General features: G+C 40.8%; 1 pseudogene; it reads right to left on the bottom strand.

The window, feature by feature from the left end:
- Nucleotides 1-27,206, bottom strand: part of LOC127662676 (usherin-like) — a 388,775-nt pseudogene that overhangs the window by 268,052 nt on the left and 93,517 nt on the right.

Raw genomic sequence — 27,206 nt, forward strand, 5'->3', positions numbered from 1 at the left:
GATGGACTTCTGATTCCAACTCCAATCATAAGACATTTAAGGATACTTCATATTTCACTGCCAGGGCTGGACTGGGAAGAGGAAACGGCATGGCAACTGGCCCAACTGTTAAGCGGGTGGGGGGGGGGGGGGTCCCATGCAAAAATGTTTTGTGTCTCTTGTGATGTACATGTGTCTATGTGTGAGCCACGTGGATGCCATCCTGTGGGGGATTCAACAGCACATGCTACCATATGGGGCAGTCTTTGTGCAAACTGTTTATGACCAGTGGCAAATGCTACACCTGAAAGGTGGGAGCAAGTCACATGGATCCAAATAACTACCTGGGCTGCAGCAAAGGTCTTGATGATGAAATTAATGAATGGACATACAAAAATAAATGTGTCAATGAGTGTATAGGACATGAAATCAGGTAATTAACCAAAAGTAACAAGTCCAGATTATTTTACACAGCGAGTGTCTTCCACTTGATTGTGTGTGTTAGTTTGTGTGAGGGTAGGGAGACACTGTGACTAACTGGAGACATTCACAGATGCACCTGTCAGTAACACATCTGAGAGGGGTGTAGGGGATGGTGGAGGAAAAGCCCTGAGGGGGAAACAGTGGGTGATGTGGGGTCCAAGAGACTGACACCCTCGAAAGCAGCTGATAAAAGCCACAGACTCTTAATGAGCTGAAAATTTGTTCTGTCAACTGAGGGGCTTTTTGGGCTAAGCTACCCATTTCCCAATGTGGTTCAACTTTTTTTTCCCCATCGTCAACGATGCAAAAATGAAGCCAAGTGATGAATAATATGGATATCGGTATCAATATTGCCAAGTTCCACATGTTTACGTTTTCCACAATGGAAATATTGTATATCAATAGCTTGCAGCTATCAAAGTAAATTACTACAGATTGTGCCTCGACGTTGGTCTAGAACAGGTGTTGCAAAAGTTTGTGAACAACAAATTCAAATATGACTAAAGTTTGACTGATGACAAAAATAAGCAGCTAAATCCCATTCTGTTGGATATGAATATAACCTACTCCTGTGTAAAATAAAACCTATATTTCCCCCCAAGGTTAAATGATTACCCAAATACCACTCTCTATGTAGCCCATGTTTTTTATTTGCTTTGATGGTTAATCTTCCCTAACCATATTGTGGGGTTTTAACTAGCTCTATTAGGTAGTCCGCAGCGGACGGCCCAATATGAGAAAACAAAATACGATGCACCGTCTTATTGATTCCGGGGCAGACAAATGAGTTTATAATATTTACATAAAGAAATCTTTATTGTGTACAATCTCCTGATGTAGTTCAAGCTCCCCCTATAATCTGTTTAAATAGTTCATTTTTCATTCTTACAGGCGAATGAGTGCAGCTGGATGGATTGTGTATGCAGCGATCTGTCACGACTTGTATGGATTAACAATTTGTGATGTCCGGTAGTCATTTTGTTGATGTATTTATAACACACGCTCATGCTATTTTCATCTCACCTGCCAACAATTAATGCTCCCTGCCTACCGTACATCCCAATATCATATTTTTTTATTTTGGGTAAAGACTTAAAAGGTAAACTATGCTTGATATGGCAGACAATGTTCCCCTCCATTCGTTTTCTGCACCCAACATGTTTGGCATAGTTAAATATCTCCTGCAAGCCTTCAGAAAGTTAATTTCATGAGACATAGGCAAAAAAGCACCAAGACCTAAATAAAAAAAAATCATCAAAGAAAACCTACTGTATACAGTAAAAACAAACAACAACAACAAAAAAATGAAAACCATGAAAAAAGATTTCCCCATCCACTTACTCCTGAGAATGCCAAGTTTTGCATCTTTAACTTAGGCCATATGTTCAAGCTGGGGAGCTGCTTTCGAGTATATCATTAAGACAGCTAACATATGATGTATTTACAATCTAATTGATGTATCCAACAAATCAACTATGCAGAGAGCATTAAAATGCAGCCTCATTTAGAGGCAGGAGACTTTAATGGCTAATTTGACCTTTGCCGGTTCTGTCTGAACCCGTGGGCCAGTAAGCAGCTAACTGGCTCAAATCGCTGTGAAAAGCGATGTGCATGATTTTCTAAATGGGCATTAGCGTTCAGTCTCTATGACGGGAGGGAGGTCTGGAGTAATTTCGAGCAGTGATTTACACTTTCATCAGAGGTTGTGGTCTTTTTACCTGAAGACATATCTTTCTGCATAGTAATAATTGAAAATATCTCACTTGAACGTGGCTGAGATAAGAGTGTTAGTGTAGCACTGACCTGCAAACATTTGGATTGAAGCCAAAGAAGAGATACTGGCACTGGTCACATCTGCGACCGGTCAGTGATGGGTGAGCACAAACACACTGGCCCGAGTGGCAGCACACACCTGCCCCACAGATCCGACCGAGTGACATTCACACACTACACACTCGCTCAGCCCCACCTCTGACAGGAAGAAACCTGAAAAATATGATGCAAAGAAACAAACAGACTGTGAAAATGCATTAAAAATTAACTGTGCGATATAGATACAAATTATATCTCAAAATATTTCAGCCTTATGACATACATTCAATATATTTCTTGATATTCATGCGTTTGCTCTAAAAAGGTCTGAAAAGTTCCTTTTTTCAGTCAGTGTAACAATGATTTCTACCAATGTGTAAAGCAAGAAGTAAAATAACCAAACACTAGTTAGAAATAATAAAGGCATCTTTTCCACATTGTTTTACACTAAATAAACATAAGGTAAACTACTATTTCATCCATCCATCCATCGTCAACCGCTTATCCTGTGTACAGGGTCGCGGGGGGCTGGAGCCTATCTCAGCTAACATTGGGCGAAAGGCGGGGGACACCCTGGACAGGTCGCCAGTCCATCGCAGGGCCACACATAGACAGACATACACTCACACTCACCTCCACATCCACATCCACACCTAGGGCAATTTTTTTGGAGACACCAATTAACCTAGCCTGCATGTCTTTTGGATGGTGGGAGGAAGCCGGAGTACCCGGAGAGAACCCACGCAGACACGGGGAGAACATGCAAACTCCACACAGAAAGGCCGAGGCAACCAGGGTTTGAACCCACAACCTTCTTGCTGTGAGGCGACAGTGCTAACCGCTGCACCTTAATATATATTCTACTAAAGCATTGTAGTACATGTAAAATGCCATGCAGAAACTTCAATTACCATTTTGTGATGACTCAAATGATTCTTTAAATCAGAGTCGATTCATTGAAACAGACGTTCACTGAAGTAATTCTCAGAAGTGAACAAACTGTACCTTTCAACTTTAATATTGTTTTTGCAATAGAACTTTTAATCAGAGACCCTATTAATTGTCGTAATGCTCTTTTATTAATGAGACAAGGAAAGATCACCAAATTATACTAATGGCTTGGTCTTTGTGAAATAAAAGCACATTAAAATGATTGCGATATACACAATGTAATTTAAAGCATCCCAAAAATGAAAATTCTCAGTAAAAAAAAAAATCAGTCAGTTGCGCATTCATAACTGCTATGAGAGAAGCTTGTTCACAAAAACTTGCATTGTTTATAGCACGAAGTTTACAGTGAACACGCAAACCACTGTGAACAAAGCTGCTCTCATAACGATTAGGAATGCACAACGGACATCAAGATTTTCACTTAAAAATTACTCAAAATCCAGATTGCTTCTCAACAATCAGTCCCACTGTATTGGAAAGCTATGTTCATTAAAACATCTAATTTTGTATTCTACATAAGAAAGAAACTCATACATGTTTGGAAAGACATGAGGGTGAGTAAATTAAGATAAAATATTTGTTTTTGGGTAAACTATTCCTTAAATTTTACATAGCTTGCGAATTCATTGCAAATATTTTGAAAATATTCTGTATGTCGCCCAGCCTGCATGCTTTCCCTTTCACTTCCTCTTCCTCTCTTCTATCGTCTACACGTGTCCTGGTCCACTTCTCCCTCTATATCTTTGTAAGAGAAAAGAACAAGTTGAATCTCAAAGGCTTTGTCAGGCCCCTGCACACATCAATCAGACAGGGGGCGCTGAGTTTGAGATGTTTCAATCACAGGCTGCTTCCCCTCCGGTGAAATACGGTAGCGGGGCTTTGTGCGGGGAGCAGGGGGAGGGTCAGCAGAAATACAGTCATCAGTCCCCACACCCTCCTCCAAATGGATCTCCCTCCTCTGCCTGTGCTTTCAATTTACTCCTGCCAGCCCCACTCTCCATACACATGCTTTATGTGCCAGGATGGACGGCAGAGGCGTTGGTGAGCAGCAGGTATGCCAGCATTATTTCATCATGTGTGAGTGGCATGAGCCAGGGGAGGGTTGGCGGGGGTGGCTGTACATCCTTGTCTGGTTATCATGCAAGCTTTGCGCCCTCATATCATATGTATATGCCTATTGGTGGATGATGGTAAGCAAGGTTTCCTGGTAGGTTAAAAAAACAAACAAACTGCTAATCTAGTTCAACTGGTGACCTGCTTATATGAACAGATAAAGCCATTATCCTTGTTACCAGTTAAGTGTACGATTTAACTGTTGTCATAGAAACGCACTACCATACCTACATTTTTACAAAATGATTTTTGCATGGTTCCCATATGTATCATGGAAGTTCACTGTGAAATGAACACTTGAGACACAAAACATTACTGACTTTCACACATATCACAAGTAAAATGGCAGATTATCAGTTCATAATCGCTTACTAAATTTTCCTTACACAATGCTATCTTATGACATCAAAAGACTTTTACTATAGTATGTTTTAACATTTGCATTACATAATCAACTACATTTACAAGCTTGTTCAACATGATCAAGTTGCGCAGTAGCTCATCTGATAGAACATTGCACTAGTGTGTAAGCAAGGTTTAGTGGTGTGGTGGATTTTTTTAAATGTGGCAGAGCCATCTCAAGAGTTTTAAAAAAAATGTTATGTGAATTCCTATTTCAGTTCCAGCTGACATTTACATAGCTTTCAGGTTAAACCAATACAAATCTGAAATCTGATTTATCACAACATATGATATAAAAAAAGGGAGTATGCTTGCTCTAAAATGCACATCGGCACCCCTCTTTTTATCATTTATCAGAAAATGATAAACACAGATTTAAATGGTTGTAATTCATGAATGCTTTGGACCACAGACCTAATCTTGGTCTTGTTTGAAAGAAGACACTTAGTGGTTTATTGTTGAAGTGAAAATATTGATAGAAGTTTTATGAAAATATCCTGCTCCAAACTTTTTTTCTTAATATAATATATAATAAATATAATAAAAACTGTCTCTGATGACTCTAAAAATGCTATGAAACAAAAGTCATAAGTCTTAGCTTGATATGCCAAAAAATTAATTTGCTGTAACGTTTTTGTTTAGGCGCAGTACCCAATATTGCCACTGGATTTCATCTAAACTCTACTTGTTGATTAAAAACTTAACGGATGGTAATTCATAAATGCTTTGGACTACAGGCATACTCTTGGTCTTGTTTGAAAGATACTTCAAGTGGTAAAACAAAATTTTTATATTTGACTATATATGTTAATTGTCATGTATCTGATTTCTGTACTGGAAGGCATATGAAATACCTTACACTTACACTGTAAATAATCATGAAATACATATATATTTTTGTAAGATCACATTAACACTGTTTATTAAATCAAGTAAAATAAAAATATATTTTTTTACATTGCCTAAAAAATACCTACAAGAATACAGCAACAAGCATATGCATGTACATTTCATTTTCCCTTTACAAAAAGCTTCACTTTGATGCTGCGCTGCTAAGCGCTATGGGGAACAATTCTAGCTGTGAACCGAGCTGAAATAGTGTGTGTAACACGTCAATGAACATTGACTGGAATTTATAGCCTTGGCTGATGTAATCATTAGATGCACCTGTGGCCAGGCTATAAATGGATACGTCACCAGGTGTCATCAGAAACTCTTTTTTCAGAGCGATTCTGTTTCTGTGTGTTTCACAAACCCTGTCAAAACTTTCTTTCCTCTGTTAGAAGTTAGAATCAGTTAGGCAGTGTGCAGTGAATGTTGTTCTCTTTTCTCTTCTGTTTAGAAAATATATATTTGTAAAAAAGAAAGAAAAAAAAGAGAGAATGACTGAAAGCCGCAAATGGTGCGTGTTCCCCTCTTCTCGCTTTATAGCTGAAGATGACACACATCAGTTTTTGCTGTTTGTTTGGGGGTAAGAGCACGCTGCTCTCGCGTTGCAGCAGGGCGGGTGCGAGCACTGCGATTTGCTTTAACAGGCAGAGTGCGTCGTGCTCGCCTCGCTTGCTTCCGGGAGTCAGCACTCTCTTGCTGGCTGAGGAGCAAGAGACGGGTTGTTCCCTTTCTCTCACTTTCTCTCACTTTCTCCCCAAACCCAGCTGGTCCTTCACATGATCTCGAAGCGCGTTCCGACGCTTCTTCGGATCATGAGGTGGATCGCGATTCTCTTCCCGCCTCCGAGCTTTCCGTCCGCGATAGAAAATCTACGGAGGAATTGCTCGATGTTGTTACTCGTGCGGTTGCCAGATTGGACTGGCCACGTGAAAAAGAGACCCCCAAACGCTCCAAATTAGGGGATAGATTTTATCTTCTAGTCGAAAAAGGGAACGCCTCATGGGTCCCTTCCCTTCTTTGATAACCTCCATGAAGAGCTTTATCGCTCATGGAGAACCCCTTAAAAAAATAAATAAATAAAAAAATAAAAAATATATATATATATATTTTCTTCCCGTGTTCACATACCCTCGACGTCATTATATTCGACTATCGTGTGTGCTGAGGCACGGGGGTATTCAGTGATGCCGCCGGTCGAAGAGACGCTTGCGGGCTATCTCTCGCCAGGCTCGGCATCGTCACTTAAGAAGCCCTCTCTCCCCTCAAAGCCTTGTAGGACAACCTCCACTTTAGTGGGAAGGGCTTATCAAGCAGCAGGTCAGGCTGGTGGTGCTCTGCACGCTATGCTGTTTTACAGGCGTACCAGGCTGACCTCCTGGACGACATGAGTGTGGGTTCTGCGCTTGACGAGCAAGTTACCTGCCTCACATTCATACCATGCTTAGGCACTCAATGTTATTGAAACAAACTGAAGGGAGGCTTGACAGACACTGCCTCCTAAAAAAACTTTATTCACTGGGTGTCACTGTTTGATAGAGTGACTTTAGAAATATGACTGCAACACACATTGTCTGGGCTCACATTTTGTAATATTTAATTTGATTTATTTATGTACAGTCGTTTATTTTTCTCACCCGAACTTTTATGGAGACAATGCCTCCCTTGCCTTCTCCCAGAAATTGCTAGTGGTAGGAAGGTAGATTTCAATATTTACATGAACATATTTATTCGACAGAGTTAACCTTAAAAAAAACTAATTTGTTTGGGAGGAAATTTAACTCGCTTTCAGTGACACTCAGTGGACATTTCCAGAGTTCTGCACAGGTCTTAAAATGAAACCCTAACTTCACCCTATCTGGCCCTGTCAGATTTTAAGCCTGAACCTGAACTGAACCTGAAATTGCTCACTCTCTTTAAAATTTCTCCTCCTAGCCAGTATTGTTGCAATAGGCTATATTTTATGTAAGCATTGTAGGCGACTAGGGTTGCCACCCATTCCATGAAATATGGCATCGTCTTGTATTTAAAGATAAAATTATGCATGACATGATTTGTTTTAAGCTGGTCAGATGGCACCACAGTGAAATCATTCCAGATCGGCAATTTAACATTAACTACATTTCCATCTAAGGATTTTTTGCAAAAAAAGATTTAGCGCATCAAAATTAAGCTGATGGAAACACATGAATACTTTTCCGTTTAACTCTAGCGCATAAACTCTATGTTGATACTTCAAATGTCACGAAAAACTGGTTTGGAAAAACATTCTGTCGAAAAAATTGGCATTAACGCAAAAGTGAATTGTCACATGACAGACTTTACCCTAATCAGTAGCCTGTGTTAATCATGACGACAAGGTATACAGCCTTGAAAGCCAATTTATTGTACGTGATTATGGATTGATCTTAACAGCATATAGATCCAGGGGCTGGCCAAAGGGGAGCGGCAACAATTTCCCCTCTGCGCTCAAAGCATTCTTTAATCACTCTTTAAGAGTTCCAGCTCCACTCTGGGTTGTCCATTTCCCGCTAATCGCTATCTCCGCACTCCTGGATTAGAGAAACCCTGCTCTGTGTTCGCTCCATGGCAAAATTAGCACCTAAATACCTCTCCACTGTGAAGTTATATCAGTATGCTTTTTAATATCACAACCTTTCATGCAGAATGTGTATTAAATGAAAATAAATACACAATACTAGAAGAAAATCTTTTGAAACCTATCGGCAGCATTCTCTGGGTTTGATCAATTAAATAAATTGCTAGATGCAAAATATATATACCCAAACCTGAACTCATACTTGAAAAACTAACCTGAACCTGGCTCGAAACCCGATGGTTTCTCGGATCCCGTTGAGTTACAGACCTCTAGACATATCACCTCAGACCTGCTGTAAGGATCCGCGTAGTATCATTTTGGGAAAACAATCTTGCCATATTTTTTTCCATGAAATCAGGAATACACTTTAGGCAAGTCAATTCAAGACACTAGACATCTCCAACAATAACCTTTTCAATCAAGTTTTTCCAGGAAGAGACCACCATTGTCCATTTAAGACCAATTAAGTCCTTCTTGGAATTTAAGATTGTCCAAACTTGTCTAGTTGTTTTCTTTTACAGCTGAGGATAAGGGCTGTCCATGATGACAAGACAAGTACTGCTCGTAATCAACACACAGTATGCTGTGTTTTGAATGCTGGTATTCTGTAGTCCCAACCAGACTTCTTAACTAGCTTAGCCATGAATAATTCTGTCTAGGGGACTAGTCAAGACACCTCCATCAATAAAGAATTTAATCAGATTGTGTCAGTAGCAGACCGTTATTCCCTGTCTAAAACAATCTATGACCTTCTTGGGATTTAAGCTTGTCCAAAGCTGAATATTTTTTTTTTTTTTTGCAGGGTTTTTAATGGATAATACAGTATTGTCCTCATTAGGACTTTGAATATCCAAAATACTAATATAAATAAATCTATATGATAATCTAGAGGAGTAACTTTTCGAAATTGCACTGTACTTTACAAGTTAGTTTTACAGTAAACAGTAATGTTTGTGATGGTTAATTTTCATTATGAAGACAAAAGGACCAGCTACTGCAGTTGGTCCAGCCACACTGAGCCTTTAGCCCCTGGCAGGGTACATTTAGCACTTACTATGCTACAAAGAAGAAGGGAAGTTCCTTAAACATTTCCAAGCCCTAAAGTGCACTTGAGCTGTGAGGCCAGCGCTGGGCCAACAGCTAGTAAGTGGGTTGATTGAGGGTGCATGAGGAATGGCCTGTAGCTATGCTAGTTAAATGCCACTGGCCAGAGCGACAGCCAAAACACACTCAATTCCCAGGCACAATCTAGGAAAACACAAATAAAACAATGCAACAGCTTTTGGAGCCAAGAACAAATACGAGGCAGTTATTAGTTAAGGAAAGGAAGAGATCACTTTGCAATTCATAAGATGTTTACCCAGATATTTCAAAGCAATGCACAATGGCTGGAAATCACAGTGAACAAAAACTGCAATGGCATCACCAGCATAGTATAATGAGTTTAGATCAATGGATACACTGTCTAACCCATGCAAAAATGTGTGTGTTTTAAGCATCAACAAACTGAATTAATAACAAAACAACTATGGTTTTAAAACAGGTTTACTTTTGTAAAAGCACTCACATGGTTTACAGGTTCCACAGTCTCGGCCATATTGGGTGGGCAGGCAAACACATTGAACACTAGTGGGGACGCACACAGTTGCAGGCACAGTGCCCATCGGGTCACATTGGCATGGCTAACATCCATGAGTCATGTTGGCAGAACTCAGGTTGCAGGTTTGAGTGGCACATCGATTACACTGTAGCCCCTCTATGTTGTTCTTACATGCACATTGCCCAGTGGTTTTATGGTACACATTTGAGGCATTCGAGTGCCTCTGAGCTCACACTGGCAAGGCAGGCAGCCCAAAGAGTTGCTGCAGTCCAGGCTGTGGTAACCATCCCGACACACGTTACACCACCGACCCTTCATGTGAGGTTTGCACTTACACTGTCCAGTTACTGGATCACAGGAGGTACCAGGAATGGATCTCTTTGGGGTGCAGTCTCACGGCAGGCAGACTCCACTAATGTTTTGACCGTAGAAGAGAGGGATGCAAATGTCACAGTGCAGGCCTTGCATTCCTTCTTTGCATTCACACTGGCCGCTGAAGAGGTTAGAGAACTGGTGCAGAGAGCCACGAGGGTCACACAGCCGTCAGGGTTAGTGTTAATGAATATGAAGCCGAGTGACAGCGATCACATGTAAGGCCTATGGATGAGAAAGAGGAAGCTTCGTTCATCTTCCTGTCTTGTCTTTTTTTTGTAATTTCTATAGGAAATTTTCAGGTCGCAATCTGTTGTGGTTCATCTCACAGGAGCCATATCAAGCATTTACATGCACGTTCTTACCCCAATTATGCGTAATAAGCAGAAAAAGTGTAATTACATTTAAACACCTCAAATGGTTTTCCTTTATTGGGGTAAGGTCAGAAACAGTTTAAGCTCAAACCAAATAGCACACAAACTTCTTTGGTAATTCACTCTGCATGTAAACACCTATACCAGTGTTCTTACTGGCTTTTCCAATGTGTGCATGCCTGTTTACATTTTTAAGTCAAAAGGCTATGAAAAACCTGATAATTTCAAGTCAACTCATATAATGTGGCTTTCTTGCATTTTCAGATTTTACAGGCTATTATTAGGGGTATTACACATACACTTTACAGTATTGCAGCGCTGAATTTTTATTTTAACTAAACTTATTCAAATTAGCTTTATCATCAACAAACCACCAACCTAAACATCTGAAATTACTTGGCTTTGTCCTCTGTATCATATCCCACATTTGCAACACACTGTAGTATATAGTAAACAAATACATTTGTGAAATATTAACAATAAAAAAAGAAGAGGTTGAGAATGTCATCATTAAGTGAGCCCCTTTCTCAATGATGAATGACCCACCCTGGGCATAACACTTAATTTCTCTTAAAGGGGAAAAAATAAATTAAAAGACCCAAGAAAGCTAGTTGATGGAAAAATAACTCTAAAGGCTATAAAAAAATTACAGCTCATTTGGAGGTCCTAAAATGTGGTCTACATGGAATCAAATCATATCAAGCTTTTTAAAATCAGTGCGGTGCTTATTTGAATATGCCATACATATTCCTGACAGGTAATCTATTCCTAATGTTGCTGAGCAGAGCCTACAGGGCAAACCGTTTACAGCCATAAGTACTTAGAACTCCACACTCCTCTACTGCTGTGTATTCCACTACAGAGCTCCACACTTTAATGAATTTAGATATTAATATATTGTTCCCTACCCACAGTTAGATCTCATTACAACGCTATGTTAAATGCAAAATGTGACACAGATGAATACCCCAATAATATCACGCAAAAGGAGACCCAATTTGTCATTGTGCTCGCACAGCTTTTGGATGTTGGAACTCTTGCACAACTCGAAACGCTGCTATGGAAAATTGCTGTAACAGACATCCAACTCTGAACACAGTACAAAAAAATAATATTTTTTAATAGGTATCCTTTCCGGTAAAAATACAACCTTAAAACAAAAGAAAGTCACCTGAGAAGCAAAATTGCATATAAGGATTTGTTGCAATATAAGTCACCTAACCATATATATATTTGTGTGACAAGGAGGAGGGCGTGGCCAGGCCAAGAGGATTCATGCCCGGCGCTGAGTTGCCGAATCAGTGGGAGAGAGATAAAAGGAGGAGCCGGGGATGCCAGAGTGAGAGAGAGAGACACACACACACACACACACACACACACACACACACACACACACACACACACACACACACACAGCAGTATTTTTTGTGTGCGCTTTTGTTATGTTTCAGTTCATTGTTTTAAGTTGAATTAAAGTCTTTTATATATATATATATATATATATATATATATATATATATATATATATGATCCACAATTTGGAATGCCTATTTTACAATGCACTCTAAGTCCTCATGGTAGCGTAGTGACTTGCCCCAATCTGGGTGGCAGAGGACGAATCTCAGTTGCCTCCGCGTCTGAGACCATCAATCCGCGCATCTTATCACGTGGTTTGTTGATCACATTACCGAGGAGACATAGTGTGCGTGGAGGCTTCATGCCATCCACCGCGGCACCCACACACAACTCACCACGTGCCCCACCGAGAGCAAACCACATTATAGCGACCACAAGGAGGTTACCCCATGTGACTCTACTCTCCCAACCAGGTCAATCTGGTTGTTTAGGAGACCTGGCTGGAGTCACTCAGCACACCCTGGATTTGAACTTGTGAACTCCAGAGGTGGTAGTCAGCATATTTACTCGCTGAGCTACCCAGGCCCCCCAAAGTCTTTTTGATTGTTAATCTGATTCCTGCTTCCTCCTTTCCCGATGAACGAGAGGCTTGTCTTCCACAATTTGTAAGTGCATTTTTGTATTTTTGCCCACTTGTTTTAAGATTAAACATCATTAAACTTAATGGAAGGACAGTTTTAAGGTTTATTAAAAATGTATTCAAATTAAGTGAAAAAAGTCTCAATATATTGTTTCAAAAGTACATTTAATGTTGCTTAGATATTTTTACTGGAAAACAAGAGAATATCAGCGATCAGCCTTAACATTAAAACCACCTGCCTAATATTGTGTAGGTCCCCCTCGTGCCACCAAAACAGCGCCAACCCGCTATTCTTCTCACCACAATTGTACAGAACAGTTCTAACCAGTCTGGCCATTCTCTGTTGACCTCTCTCATCAACAAGGCATTTTCATCCACAGAACTGCCACTCACTGGATGTTTTTTGTTTTTGGCACCATTCTTAGTAAATTCTACACACTGTTGTGCACCAAACTCCCAGGAGATCAGCAGTTACAGAAATGGCCAGGCTGGTTTGAACTGACAAAGTGTAAGGTAACTCAGAGAACAGTTCTGTACAATTGTGGTGAGAAGAACAGCATCTCAGAATGCTGAGATGCTGGGTTGGCACTGTTTTGGTGACACGAGGGGGACCTATACAATGTACCTTTGAAACAATATATTGAGATAAAAATCTATAAAATAAGAGTCCTTGGGGAAAACGTCTGGGGTTACATGCGTAACCCTTGTTCCCTGAAAAAGCAGAAGGAGATGCTGCGCTAGGCTAAGCAATTTTGGGAACAATCCTGCATTGTGACCAGATGTGAATATGTGTGTAACACGTCAATGAACATTGACCGGAATTTATAGCCTCAGCTGGTGAGATCATTAGATGCACCTGTGGCCAGGCTATAAATAGACGCGTCACCAGCGTGTCGTCAGATATCTTTTTATGAAGAGCAGTCCTGGGAAGTCCCAGTGCGGCAAAGAAGCGCAGCATTTTGTTCCGCTTTTTTTAGATGTAACCCGAGACGTTCTCTTTACAAAAAGCTTCACTATGATGCTGCACTTTGCTAAGCGCTTTTGGGAGCGCAATACCCACGCCACTGCACTGGGGCTGTCTGGACCCCTACGGTTGTGAAGTGTGCTGACAAGAACATGAGAGGTCTCAGACATGAGCTTGAGATGTCGACTCAAGGATGTAAGAGCCCGGAGTAGCATAAACATCTAAACCATAAAATTTGACGAATGTGTGCGGAGAGGACCAGCCTGCTGCATCACGAACTTGTTAAGGCATGAGCCTGCCATGAAAACTGATGAATGTGCGCGGAGAGGACCAGCCTGCCGCATCACGAACTTGTTAAGGCATGAGCCTGCCATGAAAACTGATGAATGTGTGCAGAGAGGACCAGCCTGCCGCATCACAAACCTGCTGCAGAGGGACCCCTCTAGCCAAGGCTTTAGAGGAGGCGACCCCTCTGGTGGAGTGAGCCCTGACACCTACTGGTGAAGCTTGACCGTGCGCCTCATAGGCCAGGGCAATAGCATCCCTCACCCAATGTGACATAGTCTGCTTGGTAGTGGCCCCCATAGCAGACAAATAATTGCCCTGACTTATGCCACTGGCTAGTGCGTGGACATAAGTCTGAAGGGCACGGGCGGGGAGCAGAAGGCTTCCAGAGTGACAGGACGTAGTGTCAAAAAAGACACCTTAGGAAGGTAGTCAGGATGAGGATGCAGAATAGCTTTTTCCATACCTGGGGCGAATTCTAAACAGGCCGGCAAAACAGACAGAGCCTGTAGATCCCCAATCCTCTTAAGAGAGGTAATCGCCATAAGAAAGACCATCTTGAGAGTCAGAAGTCTGTCAGATGCTGACTCTAGAGGTTCAAAAGGGGGTCTCAACCAGACCCTCCAGGACTATTGCTAAGTCCCATGAAGGCGTTCTGGTCCTAACAGGAGGCCTCAGTCGCTTGGCTCCATGAATTAAGTGAGCGAGTAGAGGATGCCTCCCCAAAGGCACCCCGTCCATCAAGGCATGGCAAGCCGAAATGGCGGCCACATAAATCCTGAGAGTAGCGGGGCATATGCCAGAACTGAAACAATTTGGCAGTTAACTGGATCTGCACCATGTGAACTGCACCACTTTTCGAAGACACCCCATTTATTGGTGTATATTCTTCTGGTAGAGGGAGCCCTAGCACTATGTCTTGATAGCCTCAGGTGACAGCCCTGTGTCCCTCAGTTGGTACCCTTCAGGGGCCAAACATGAAGTTTCCACAATTCGGGCCGTGGATGAAATATAGTCCCCTGCGCCTGAGACAGAAGGTCCCTCCTGTCCGGAATCGCCCAAGGCGAGCCGTCGAGGAGAGATATTAGCTCCGAGAACCATACCCTGTTCGGCCAGTGCTGCGCTATCAGTAAGAGGCAAGACCCTTGCTGGCGAACTCTGGCCAAGACTCCCGGGAGCAGAGAAACCGGGGAAAAACGCATACGGACGCATTCAGGGCCATGTATGCGCCATCACGTCCAGACCCAGGGGGGGCTGGGTGACTCAGGGAGAAGTAGAGTAGACATTGTGCTGTTCATAGAGGCGAAGAGGTCCTCTTCTACCCTGTAAAATCTCACCCAGATTTGTTCCACTACCTAGGGGTGGAGTTTCCACTCACCCGTCGGTATTTTCTGTCTGGACAGTAAATCTGCTCCCACATACGGGCATCCAGGGATATAAACTGCCCTGAGTGACAGGGGCTTGCACTGGGCACCAAGGAGAATCCGACGTGCCAGAAATTTAGCTGACGTGAACGTGGACCTCCTTGATGGTTTATGTAAGAGACTATCGCTGTATTGCCCACCCGCACCAAGACATGGTAGCCTCTGGAGGAAGTATTTCAGGGCCAGAAATACCACTATCAACTCGAGACAGTTAATGTGACAACCGAGCTGACGACCCTCCCATCCCATTGAGCTGGACGACCACTTAAGACCGCTACCCAGCCCGTCAGGCTTGATAAGCCCTCCCCACTAGCATGGAGGTAGTCCTGCATGGCTTAGTGGGGAGAGCGGGTTTCTTGAGTGATGATGCCGAATCCGGTGAGAGATAGCCCACAAGCGTCTCTTCGAATGGCGGCATCATTGAATACCCGCATGTCTCAGCACCCACGATAGTCGAGTATAAAGACGTCGAGGGTACGTGAACACGGGAAGTATATGGGTTCCTCCATGAGTGAGAAAGCTCGTCATGGAGGTCATCAAAGAATGGAAGGGACTAATATAGGGTTCCCTTTTTTAAATTTTTTTTATTATTATTTAATTTTTGGCCAGCAGACAGAAATCTGTCTTATAGTTTGGAGCGTTTGGGGGGGGGGGGGGGTCTCTTGTTCGCGTGGCCAGTCTAGCTGTAGTCTGGCCACAGCCCGAGTAACCACCTCGAGTAATTTCTCAGCCGCTTTATTATTATGCGTGAAATGTACAGAGGTTCAGCGCCCCCCTCGTGAAACGAAGAGGCGCCGAGGCGCGCTTCAGATTACGAGAAGGATCAGCTGGATCTGGGGAGAGAACGAGCGATAGGGACGGACTCAGCCAGATATATGCGAGAGCCCCACGATGAAAGAGTGGGTGCTGACTCCCGGAAGTAATGCTTCGCGAGGCGAGCGCGAAGCATTTCGCCCAAAAGTAGGTAGCAATGCACGCACTCACCCTGCCCCAACGTGAGAGCAGCATGCTCTTCCCCCAAACAAACAAAACAAAATTGATGCGTGTCCTTGACGGTCATAGAACATTGACAGGGAAACATTCATTGATGTGTTACACACATATTCACAACTGGTCACAATGCAGGATTGTTCCCAAAAGCGCTTAGCAAAGCGCAGCATCATAGTGAAGCTTTTTGTAAAGGGAACATAAGAATGACGTGACATGACATTATATATATATTGCAGTGAAATAATATGAAAGATAAACGTTTACAACAAAATGCTTGTAAAGTCAAAATAATAAATGATAATAATTTAAGAAATTAATTTAGGAGTGTATTTTCTTGAATAATTAATCAGTTTACTCATAATATTGTTGTGGTGGTTTTTATATATGCTTTTTGGTGTGGGAGTGGGACTTCCACCAGCATAGACCACATTTTATCAGTAATGCTTTTCTGCATAATTTTCTCATACATCAACATTTCAAAGCACATTGTGTACACAGAGTTCTTTGTCCTTATGAAACTGCGGCTGGCCTCAAACGGGCTGGAGGTAATAAATTGCCTTAATCAAATCTAATTTCTGAAAAATACCTGTGGGAACTACAAACAAAGGAGCAGGTCTTGTAAAAAGCATGAAAAATAAGGAAGACAGGGGCCATTTATTATAATCAACTTGGCATTGAATTACAAAATTAAAATGAGGTGGCTCTTGATATTCTGGCTTAGCAATACACATGATCTTCTGAGTAATGTTGTTTTGTACTTCTTGAGAAATGGTTCAAAGAACGTAAAAATGGAACACATTTATCGCAAAGGACCTGGAATGCCTGGAAAAGCTATAAGAAATATATTTTGGCTGCGTCTTTGTGAAACAAAAATAATTAAATAAGGTTTGGCCAAAAATGTGTTCGATGGTAAACAATTTAATCATGGCATTTTCATATGAATCTCAGCAGTGTGATTACCATATGCTTCGTTTGTTATTATTTAACAAATTAAAAAGTGCAGTTAAGTAGCTTATAAATTATCAATAATAATAAAACTCAACCATCATCATGATATATTTTTACCAGTGTGACATGCTATATTTAATCTAAAACTACTCATTTCACACATACATTTTAACCTAAAATGTTGATGATACTAATGTACATAGACATGGCTGTTACATGTCAACTACCCATTATGTATTTATTAATTTTATTTATTAATTTCCAATGTACAACAATCAAACTTCATGGGATTAATATATATATATATATATAGAGAGAGAGAGAGAGAGAGACAAAGACATGCAGAAGTTAGGGAGAGAAAGAGAGCAAAAGAGCGATGGAGGTCACAATGCTGCCTGATACGTACCGATTACGTTTGCCTTGCAATGGCATTGACCTGAGTCCTGGTGACAGGTAATATCTGGCTGCACGGTCCTGGCAGTATTGCAGTTACAGGCAAGGCAGCCGTCAGCCAGTGCTGACTGAAGCTTGTAGAATCCTTGTTGGCATGATTGCACTGTTTGCCAGACACATGTCGCTTGCACTTACACTGCCCCCCGATCTGCAGAGGAAGGAGAGAACCACGTTACCATGCTCCAATTAGTCAACTTGTGTGAGTGTGTGTGAGTCATGGATGGCTCTCTGCTGTCTCTATCCCCCAAACCGTCGAGCCCCATTGTGCTACTGGGGTGCTTTTTATATCAACTACAGTAAATAGTGTGGTTCAGATAGGTAGTGCAGTGTGGGAGGGAGAGGTCACAGCACCTGAGCACATAGGCAGCCATTGTGCAGAGGGTCATCATACTTCATACTTTGACCCAAACAAGGGTCAAACAAGACTCTTGTTTGGGGTGGCTTGAACGTGCTAGGTGTTGTTGCTATGAATAAGGTCCCTCATTTTTAAAGAATAGTTCACCTAAATCTGAAAAATCTGCCATTATTAATAAAGCCTTCTTTTGGCCATGGAACACAAAAGATGAATCTTTGAAGAATATCTTCACAACTTTTATTCATATCATAACAGGAAATAAGGACTAGGACTGTAAAGCTCCAAAGTAAAAAAGAAATTAGAATCAAAGTCTTCTGAAGCCATAATAGAGACAAAATAAAGTCATTATTCACTGAAAATCTTGAAATTCAATCTATTTACTATTGTAAGACTTCAGAAGACTTGAATTATAGTGTACAAGTAGCGTGTGATATTTATTGATTTATTTTTGCTATTCTGTCATTTTAGAACTTTGACAGCCTACATTTTATGTAAAAAGCGGTCAGAATATTCTTTTTATTTTCTCTCTCTCTCCCCTTTTTTTCCCCAATTTGGCATGCCCAATTCCCAATGCACTCTAGGTCCTCGTGGTGGTGTAGCTGTAACAAGATAAATATTATAGGTTGAGGGTTCTTTAAGTAAATCCTGCAATAATGGGATTGCGCTTCTTATTGGCTGCGCTGGTGGCGCTATAGGCCACTGTGGTCGAATGATCTGCAGCAGAGCTAAAGAGAACTGCTGTGAGTGAGTCGTTTCTGTGGTCGTTCCACACTAAAAGTTACAAATATATAATTTCATATTAAATGTTTGACACTTTATAAAAGGATTGCTCACAGTAGACACTGATTGAGTTGTAGAGTGTTTTCTGTTTATATTTATGGGTATTTTGATCGTTTTATGTCCGTTTGGATGCACTCTACGATCTTTTTATCTGCATCATTTTCCATGTGCTTTCTAAAGAGGTGAAATGTATTTTGAATAGGTGGAGATTAAACAACATTATGACTTACTATCTTCTCTCTTTCACTGCTCTGTGTGCAGGTAAATATTTTTAATCATATAGTGTTTAAGAATTTACTCTGTTCATGTAGTTGTATTTTCTTTATTAAGAAATATTGGGTACGAACTGTGTTTTATAAAGTACTTAATTCATGGTTTTACTAAAAAATACCAGATGTTATTTCCATTAATTTCATACATTTAAGAGTAACATAAAGTGGATGATGTAAGCTGTGTAATCAGTTTTATTCGATCACAAACCAAGATGTTTAAGAAGGAAAAGACAACATTGAATTGTTTACAAAGTCTGTAATTTTCCTGGAGAGATTATTACATTTCAGATTTGTTTTATTTGTATACTGTTTTGTTAAGTACAATATAATGTGAATGAGTAATGTTTACTGTGACATTGAGAGCAGGAGAGCTAAAGAGAACTGCTGTGGGTGGAGATTAAACAACATTACGACTTACTATCTTCTCTCTTTCACTGCTCTGTGTGCAGGAAAATAAATTCTGATATCATCCACGTTCTGAGTGTGTGTGCTGATGAAGGGTGGGACAAACCGAGTCAGAGAGAAAAAAAAAGCAAAGGTCACATAGTTATTCACCTCAATCCGGGTGGCGGAGGACAAATCTCATTTGACTCTGTGTCTGAGACCATCAATCCGCACATCTTATCACGTGGCTTGTTGAGCTCATTACCGTGGAGACCTAGCACGTTTGGAGGCCCAAGCTATTCTCCGGGGCATCCACATACAACTCACCACACACTTCACAGAGAGCAAGAACCACATTATAGAGACCATGAGGAGGATAACCCAATGTGACTCTACCCACCCTAGTAACCGGCCCACTTGGTTTCTTTGGAAGCCTGACTGGAGTCATTCAGCATGCCTTGGATTTGAACTTGGGACTCCAGGTGTGGTTGTCAGAATCTTTACTTGCTGAGCTACCCAGTCCCTCCGGTAAGGACATTATTTTCTCCCAATTTAGAATGCTCAATTCCCACTACTAAGTAGGTCCTCTTGGTGGCACAGTTACTCACCTCAATCCGGGTGGCAGAGTATCAGTCCCAGTTGCTGACGCTTCTGAAACTGTCAATCCTTCTCAGCTTTTCACGTGGCTTGTTGTGCACGACACTGAGGAGACTCCCAGCATGTAGAGGCTCATGCTACTCTCCACGATCAACGCACAACTTATCATGCGCTCCATTGAGAGCGAGAACCACTAATCGTGACTACGAGGAGTTTACCCCATGTGACCCTACCCTCCCTAGCAACCGGGCCAATTTGGTTGCTTAGGAGACCTGGCTGGAGTCACTCAGCACACCCTGGTTTCAAACTCCCAACTCCAGGGGTGGTAGTCAGCGTCAATACTCGCTGAGCTACCCAGGCCCCCTGGTCAGGATATTCTTAAAAAAATATATATATATTTTCATAATTTCACTAATAATTGAATAATTTAAAAAAAAATTTTTATTGATTACTGAAGAGATAACTTTGCATTTTATTGCCATTTATTTAATTTAATATTTGTCCTTCCAGAAGGAAAATGTAGTGATATGGTTAAATACCACCCCTGAGGGGGGACTGTTTCACCTGGCATGTTTATCAAGAAACATCGACAAATACCCATCCTAACGCAACATGGTATAAGAAGTTTGCATAAGAATGGCATAGGACGACAGAGAGAGCCCTTTTGCAATGAGTGGTACAAAGAATTCATGCTATTTGATGTGGGATTTCACAGAAAAGAGACCATTGTATGAAGAGAAGAGAGCTGCAACATAAGAGAAAATGGTTCGGTTTCATGTACCGCCAACGCAAAAGTTTGATTCTCAAAACCAGAAAAATAGCAAAAGTGGAGTAAAAGGTTTAAAAATGTTTTAGTTGCATCTGGACTTGAGTTACAGCCAGACGAGAACCAAGTAAATGCTCTCGTGCATACAATGGGTGATGAGGCAGAGGACATCCTCACATCACTGCATCTCACGGCAGAACAGCTCAGTGAGTATAATACTGTCAGGGAGAGACTGAATGAACACTTTGTATAGTATTTGAATGTGCAAAGTATGATATGAAACAGGAAGAAGCAGGGGAGTCTGCGGATAATTTCATCACAGTACTACATTGCTTAGCAGAGCATTGCGGGTATGGAGAGTTTTACAGTGAATTTATTTGTGACAGGTTAGTGGTTGGACTGAGAGATAAAAGACTGTCAGAGCAACTTCAGATGGAACATGAACTCACTTTAGAGAAAGCTGTCATATGTGTACACCAAAGTGAGCTGGTAAAAAAACAGCAAGAGGAGCTGAAAGCCAATTTCAAAAGTGACATAGCAACAAAAATTGTCCATGCACAGCAAATACCTTACAATAAAAGATGAGGCACAATACAGAGTAAGAAGCCTGCTGGAATGGCAGAGACACAGACAGTGTTAGATAAGTCCATTCCATGTAAGTGGTGAGGAAAAACTCCATCTCACAGCAAATTTCAATGCCCAGTGAGAGTGTGAGTGAGGTATACTGCAACAGGTCCAGAGTAAGTAAACATGACTCGTGATGAAAATGAGAGTGACATTGCATTCTAAGGAACTGTTAGTACAGAGCAGAATGATACCCCCTGGCTGATAAAACTCTAATATCAAAGGTGTGAATGATTCAGAGGTGCTGTTCAAATTTGACATGGGAACGGATGTCACTGAGGTTTTCTGCAATTTACCAAAGTTTGAACAGCTCTTCTGAAACCACAAAGATACTTTTAAGACCAGGCCAAGATTCACTGCAGGTCAAGCGTAGGTGCACAGCCAAAATCAGCACAAAAAGTCAAACCATGACCCAAGATATTTATGTGATCTCAGGATTGAAAATGGCTCTACTAGAGAAGCCAGCAATCCATGCGCTTGGCATTATAGCGAGAATTGATACAGTGAACATTGATAGCCTTGACTCTGGGACAGTCAAGGTCTGGGAAATTTACAGGGAGAGTATGAGATATCTCTAAAGCCAGATGCCAAGCCCTTTTCACTATCAACACCCTATCGCATTCCACTACCCCTAATTTAAAAAATGAAACAGGAATTGGAACACATGGAGAATCAAGGTGTGATTACTAGAGTAGAACAACCAACTGACTGTGCAGGCATGGTCGTTGTTCCAAAACCCAGTGCCGCATTACACATATGTGTGGACCTAACAAAGCTCAACAGTGCAGTAAATAAGGAAAGATACATTCTTCCTTCTGTGGAACACTCTCTGGGCCAATTTGAAGGAGCCAAAGTCTTCTCAAAACTCGACGCCAACTCAGGTTTTTGGCAGATTCTTTGTCACAGAATTCAGCCCTTCTCACCACTTTATTACCCCTTTTGGAAGGTTCTGCTTTAACCAAATTTGTTTTGGAATATCTTAAGCTCCATAACATTTCCAAAAAAGAATGTTGCAGATGCTGGAGTGTCTAGAGGGTGTCTTGTGCCACATGGACAATATATTGGTGGTTGGAGCTTCCCAGACAGAACATGACCAACAACTCTTTGCTGTGCTGTGAAGACTGCAAAAGGAAGGAGTGACTCTCAATGAGAAATGTGAATTCTCTAAGAAGAGTGTGAAGTTCCTTGGGCAGATACTGGATGTGTCAAGAGTTCATGCAGATCCTGAAAAGGTGTGCACAATCACACATATGGGCAAGCCAACAAACACCAGTGAAGTGAGGAGATTCATGGGAATGATAAATCATATAGGGAAGTTTTTACCTAACCTAGCAGAGAAAACAGCCTTTGAGAGATCTCCTGCAGAAAAAGAACATGTGGGCATGGGGAAAGCAACAACAGAGGGCTTTTGAGAACATTAAAACAGATGTGAGCACACCACCTGGGCTTGCTTTTTATGATCCAAAAGCAACCACAGTTGTCTCAGCACATGCATCATCATAAGGGCTGGGAGACATATTGTTACAAATACAAGGTGACATACATCTTAAACCCATAGCCTATGAATTGAGAGCACTGACAAACAATGAATGTAGATTTGAACAAATTGAAAAGGAGGCCCTAGCTGTCACTTGGCTTATGAGTAATTCCAAAATCTCTACAGAGTGATATCTTGGAAAAAAATTACACACTGCCCACCAAGGTATAGGCAAGTGTAGAGAACGTGCTAAGCAGTCAGTTTGGTGGCCAGGTCTCAGCACACAGCTTCAGACAAAGGTGGAGAAATCTTACATCTGTGCAAGACATCGAATAAACTTCAAAGAGACATTGATTCCCATTGAATTCCCTGAGAGACCTTGAACAAAGGTTGGAGCAGATCTATTTCAGTGGAAAGAGGATCAATATCTGCTGGTGATAGACTATTTTTACCGGTTTGTGGAAATACCAAAACTGTCATCAACAACTGCTACAAGTATAGTAACACATCTCAAAAGTATGTTTGCTCGTCATGGAATTCCTGAGGTGATGTCAGATAATGGCCCGCAATTCAGTGCAGAATACTTTAGGAAATTCACTAAAGAGTGTGGTTTCTCTCACACTACATCCAGTTCCAGATATGCGCAAGCCAATGGTGAAGCTGAAAGGGCAGTGTAAAGGATTTTCTTAGCAAAGCAGCAGATCCATACCTTGCTCTTATGGCATATTGGGTAACACCATTAACCAAGGGATATAGTCCTGCAGAACTGTTAATTGGCAGAAAGCTTCGCACGACAGTCCCAGTCATACCGTCAGTGTTGAACCCAGGCTGGTTGGACCTGAATCATCTGAAAGAAATGGAAAAGTTTAGTAGAGAGAAACAAAGAAAACAATTTAATAGAAGGCACAGAGCACATGATTTACCAAAGTTGCATCTAGGGCAGCCAGTGTGGATCAGTGACACTAGAGAAAAAGGGACTGTGATTACATCAGTAGAAACTCCAAGATCTTACCTGGTGGATTCACCTAAGGGCATTCTTCGTCATAACCGAAGTCACGCAGTGTCTACACCAGTAGCACCGCCAGCAGAAAAATCAGGACTTAGATAGGCACCTTTTCTAGAAAACAGGGCTTTGGTTATTGGACCAGATGTTTTGTGTTCAGATAATGTTCCAGTACTTACAAACACCCCTGAGAAAATATATTCTTCTAGGGAAAGGAAAACGTACCTGAAGTACCTGAAGGACTTTGTTCATAGTTAACAGGTGCTATAGTTAGAGTGAATTGCTATGGGCAGAATTAACCCCCACACTCAGTAGAAGGAATGGGCAGTCTACCCCACCCTTTTTAGGTGTTAGATATTTTTTTTTTAAAGTTCTATGGAAAAAAAATCTTTGTTCTATTCATGTGTATGTAATATATATGTGGAAAATGTTGCGTAGACAAAATGTTGAAATATTATAAGTAATGAGTATGATGGTAATATAATGGAGATAACAGGTTTTGTGGTATTGTAGAAAATGTAAAAGTATTGTACATTTAAATATTCCTGTATATATCTGAACTTGATATAAAGAATACATTTCAGAAAGGATGATGTAGTGATATGGTTAAATACTGCCTCAAGGGGGGAGTGGGGGGAGAATAAAGTTGCATGTCATCATGACTGTTTCACCTGGCTTGTTTATCATGAAACATCGACAAATAGTCATCCTAACACAACAGAAAACATTTATACATATAAATGATGCGATCCAAAGTTCATTTGAACAGTGGTGAAACACTTTCTTATGATGTGTTACGTTCATATGAGCAGAAAGAGAAGTATGTTTGAAGTAAGTTTGGAGCAGAAGAAATAGAAATTAACCTTGTGTAAATTGTCAACTTTACGCTAAGCTGAAATTCTATTTATAGCCATTTTACATGCTCATGTTACTGGGCATGATCATATACTTTTGTTTAAACAAATTCACGTTGGATCATAATTCCTTTTTTCTAGTAAAACCTTTGATATTAGGGCAATTATCTTATTCTTGAAAATAATTTTTGTATTGTTTTCCTGTAAAAATATCTTAAAATCCTCAATTAGATTAATCTTGTTTTAGAAACAACACTGCATAAGATATTTAGGTTTTTCAGAGAATGTATTTTTAAGATGTGTATTTTGTCTTACTGTACTAGCAGAGTTTTATAGTCAAAACAAGTGAAAAAAGCTACCAGTGATTCTGATCATATAAATAAGATAACAATCTAACATGAGGCTGACCCCTGCATTGATTTTGAATTTGTCATCCAGTATATCTATTGACATGGATCTGTTCCTCCAAAATGGCTTTCATGATGCTCAGATACATGAAAAGTGGGGAAAAATTCTCCAGAGAGAGGCTCTCACGACGACACTTTTACATTTTCTCTACTGATCACAACACTGATAAATGCTGTTTTGAATATTAAAATCCTCAGCAAAATACATCAATGCAAGCCTCTTGAGTGGGGAAGGGCCAATATCATTATCTGAATCTATAATTCACATGTCTGTCACAAAGGATCAGTGTCTCACATTTATTAATTTGCTTATGCACAGAAATGTCTTACAGCTGCAATTGCACCTTGAATTGGAAAATTCAAAAAAGTTTTGTCATTTTTTTCAATGCCACAGAAAACGCTGATATATGAGCAGGCACACAAAGAATCGGTGCACTCTTTTCACACTATAATTGTGGAAGGAAATCAGTGGAATTTTGAGGAATGTATTTACATTTTTAGACATGTTAATTAGGACTTAAAGAATGCACAAGTTAAGCTGAATCAACAGCATCTGTGGCATAATGTTGATTACCAGACAAAATTACTTTGACTCATCCCTTGTTTATTAAAAACAGGGCTGTTTTTAATAAACAAAAACCCCAGATCCAGTCCCACCCAAGAATGACACCACAATAGAGTCTTCAACAAATTTTTATATATTAGCTACACAAAAGCAAAAACATTTACAAACAAAATATTAAGAAATGTCTAACAAATTAATACAATGGAAATAGCACCATCAACATACAACCAATAGAACAGCTGGTGAACATGTTTGCTCAACAGAATTTCTCTCTTCCCTCTCGGGCCACAAGGGGTCCTCTTACAACTGTAAAATTATCCATAACAGCTGCCAGAGTCTTACTAGCAATGTTTTGTATATTTAAAAAAAAAAAAACACACACACACCTTGCCTTGTGGGACCCCATGTGGCTTGGAGGATGCTTGTACCGCTTATAGCTAGAAACGGTCCTGATTACAAAAAAACAACTCACACTGACATGACAACAAAGTTGCAATATTAATACTAGCCTTACCTGTATAACTTTACACAGGTAAGGCTAGTAAGCGATTTTTCTCTAAAAAAAATATGTTAACATGTAAAATGTTTATGTCTTGTGGCTATACTTTTGAATCAATGTGTAATCTAAGGTTAACGGACTGTCAGTACCTCACTATAACAGCGTTTTGTTTAAAAAAAAAAATAATTAACAAGACGAGCTGAAATATTTTATTTTTTGGTGGGAAATCAACATTATGCCACAAATACTGTTGACTAAGCTAGACTTGTATTATCTCCAGAACATTCTCTTAATGTACTACACTCTTATAATGTGGAATAAACTTTGTGAAATGGTCTGCACTTTACACCTGTGTCCCAATCCCAGGTCACACACACATTCACACACCAATGGTGGCAGAGCTGCCATGCAAGGCACTAGCCTGCCATTGGGAGCACCTTGGGGTTCAGTGTCTTACCCAAGGACACTTCGGAATGTAGAGTCGTGTAGGCTGGGAATTGAACCGCCAACCCTACAATTAGCAGCCGACCTGCTCTCCCACCTGAGCCACAGCCATTGACAGTCCCAGCACTGTGGCACTCACATGGTTTGCACACATCCTTGGCCCACAGGAGTGCACCCACCTCCCTGTAGAAGAGACTCAGATACTGCTCAGTTCCTTCTTTTAAACCGAAAGAGTGACTTCATGACTATGTATGTGTGAGTGCATTTGCTTGATGAAGGGAATATGTGGAAGGACTGGGAAATTGATGTCAACCTATTAAAATTCAATCATATCATTGGACTATGATTTCAAATTAAAAACTGCAGTCTTGAGAGAGGTCCGGCGAGAGAGGTATAATTTTCTAAGGTGTCCATTTTAATGTCCTCTTTCATCCCTACCTGCCACTGCGCCTGATGCCCAGCATATGACACAATGAACCTATTAGCATGGCCTGATTTACTTAATTAAATGTCCATCTGCATTCACTCTGATGCATTATTTAGATT

The sequence above is a fragment of the Xyrauchen texanus genome, chromosome 22 (assembly GCF_025860055.1).
Source record: "Xyrauchen texanus isolate HMW12.3.18 chromosome 22, RBS_HiC_50CHRs, whole genome shotgun sequence".
Classification (NCBI taxonomy): Eukaryota; Metazoa; Chordata; class Actinopteri; order Cypriniformes; family Catostomidae; genus Xyrauchen; species Xyrauchen texanus.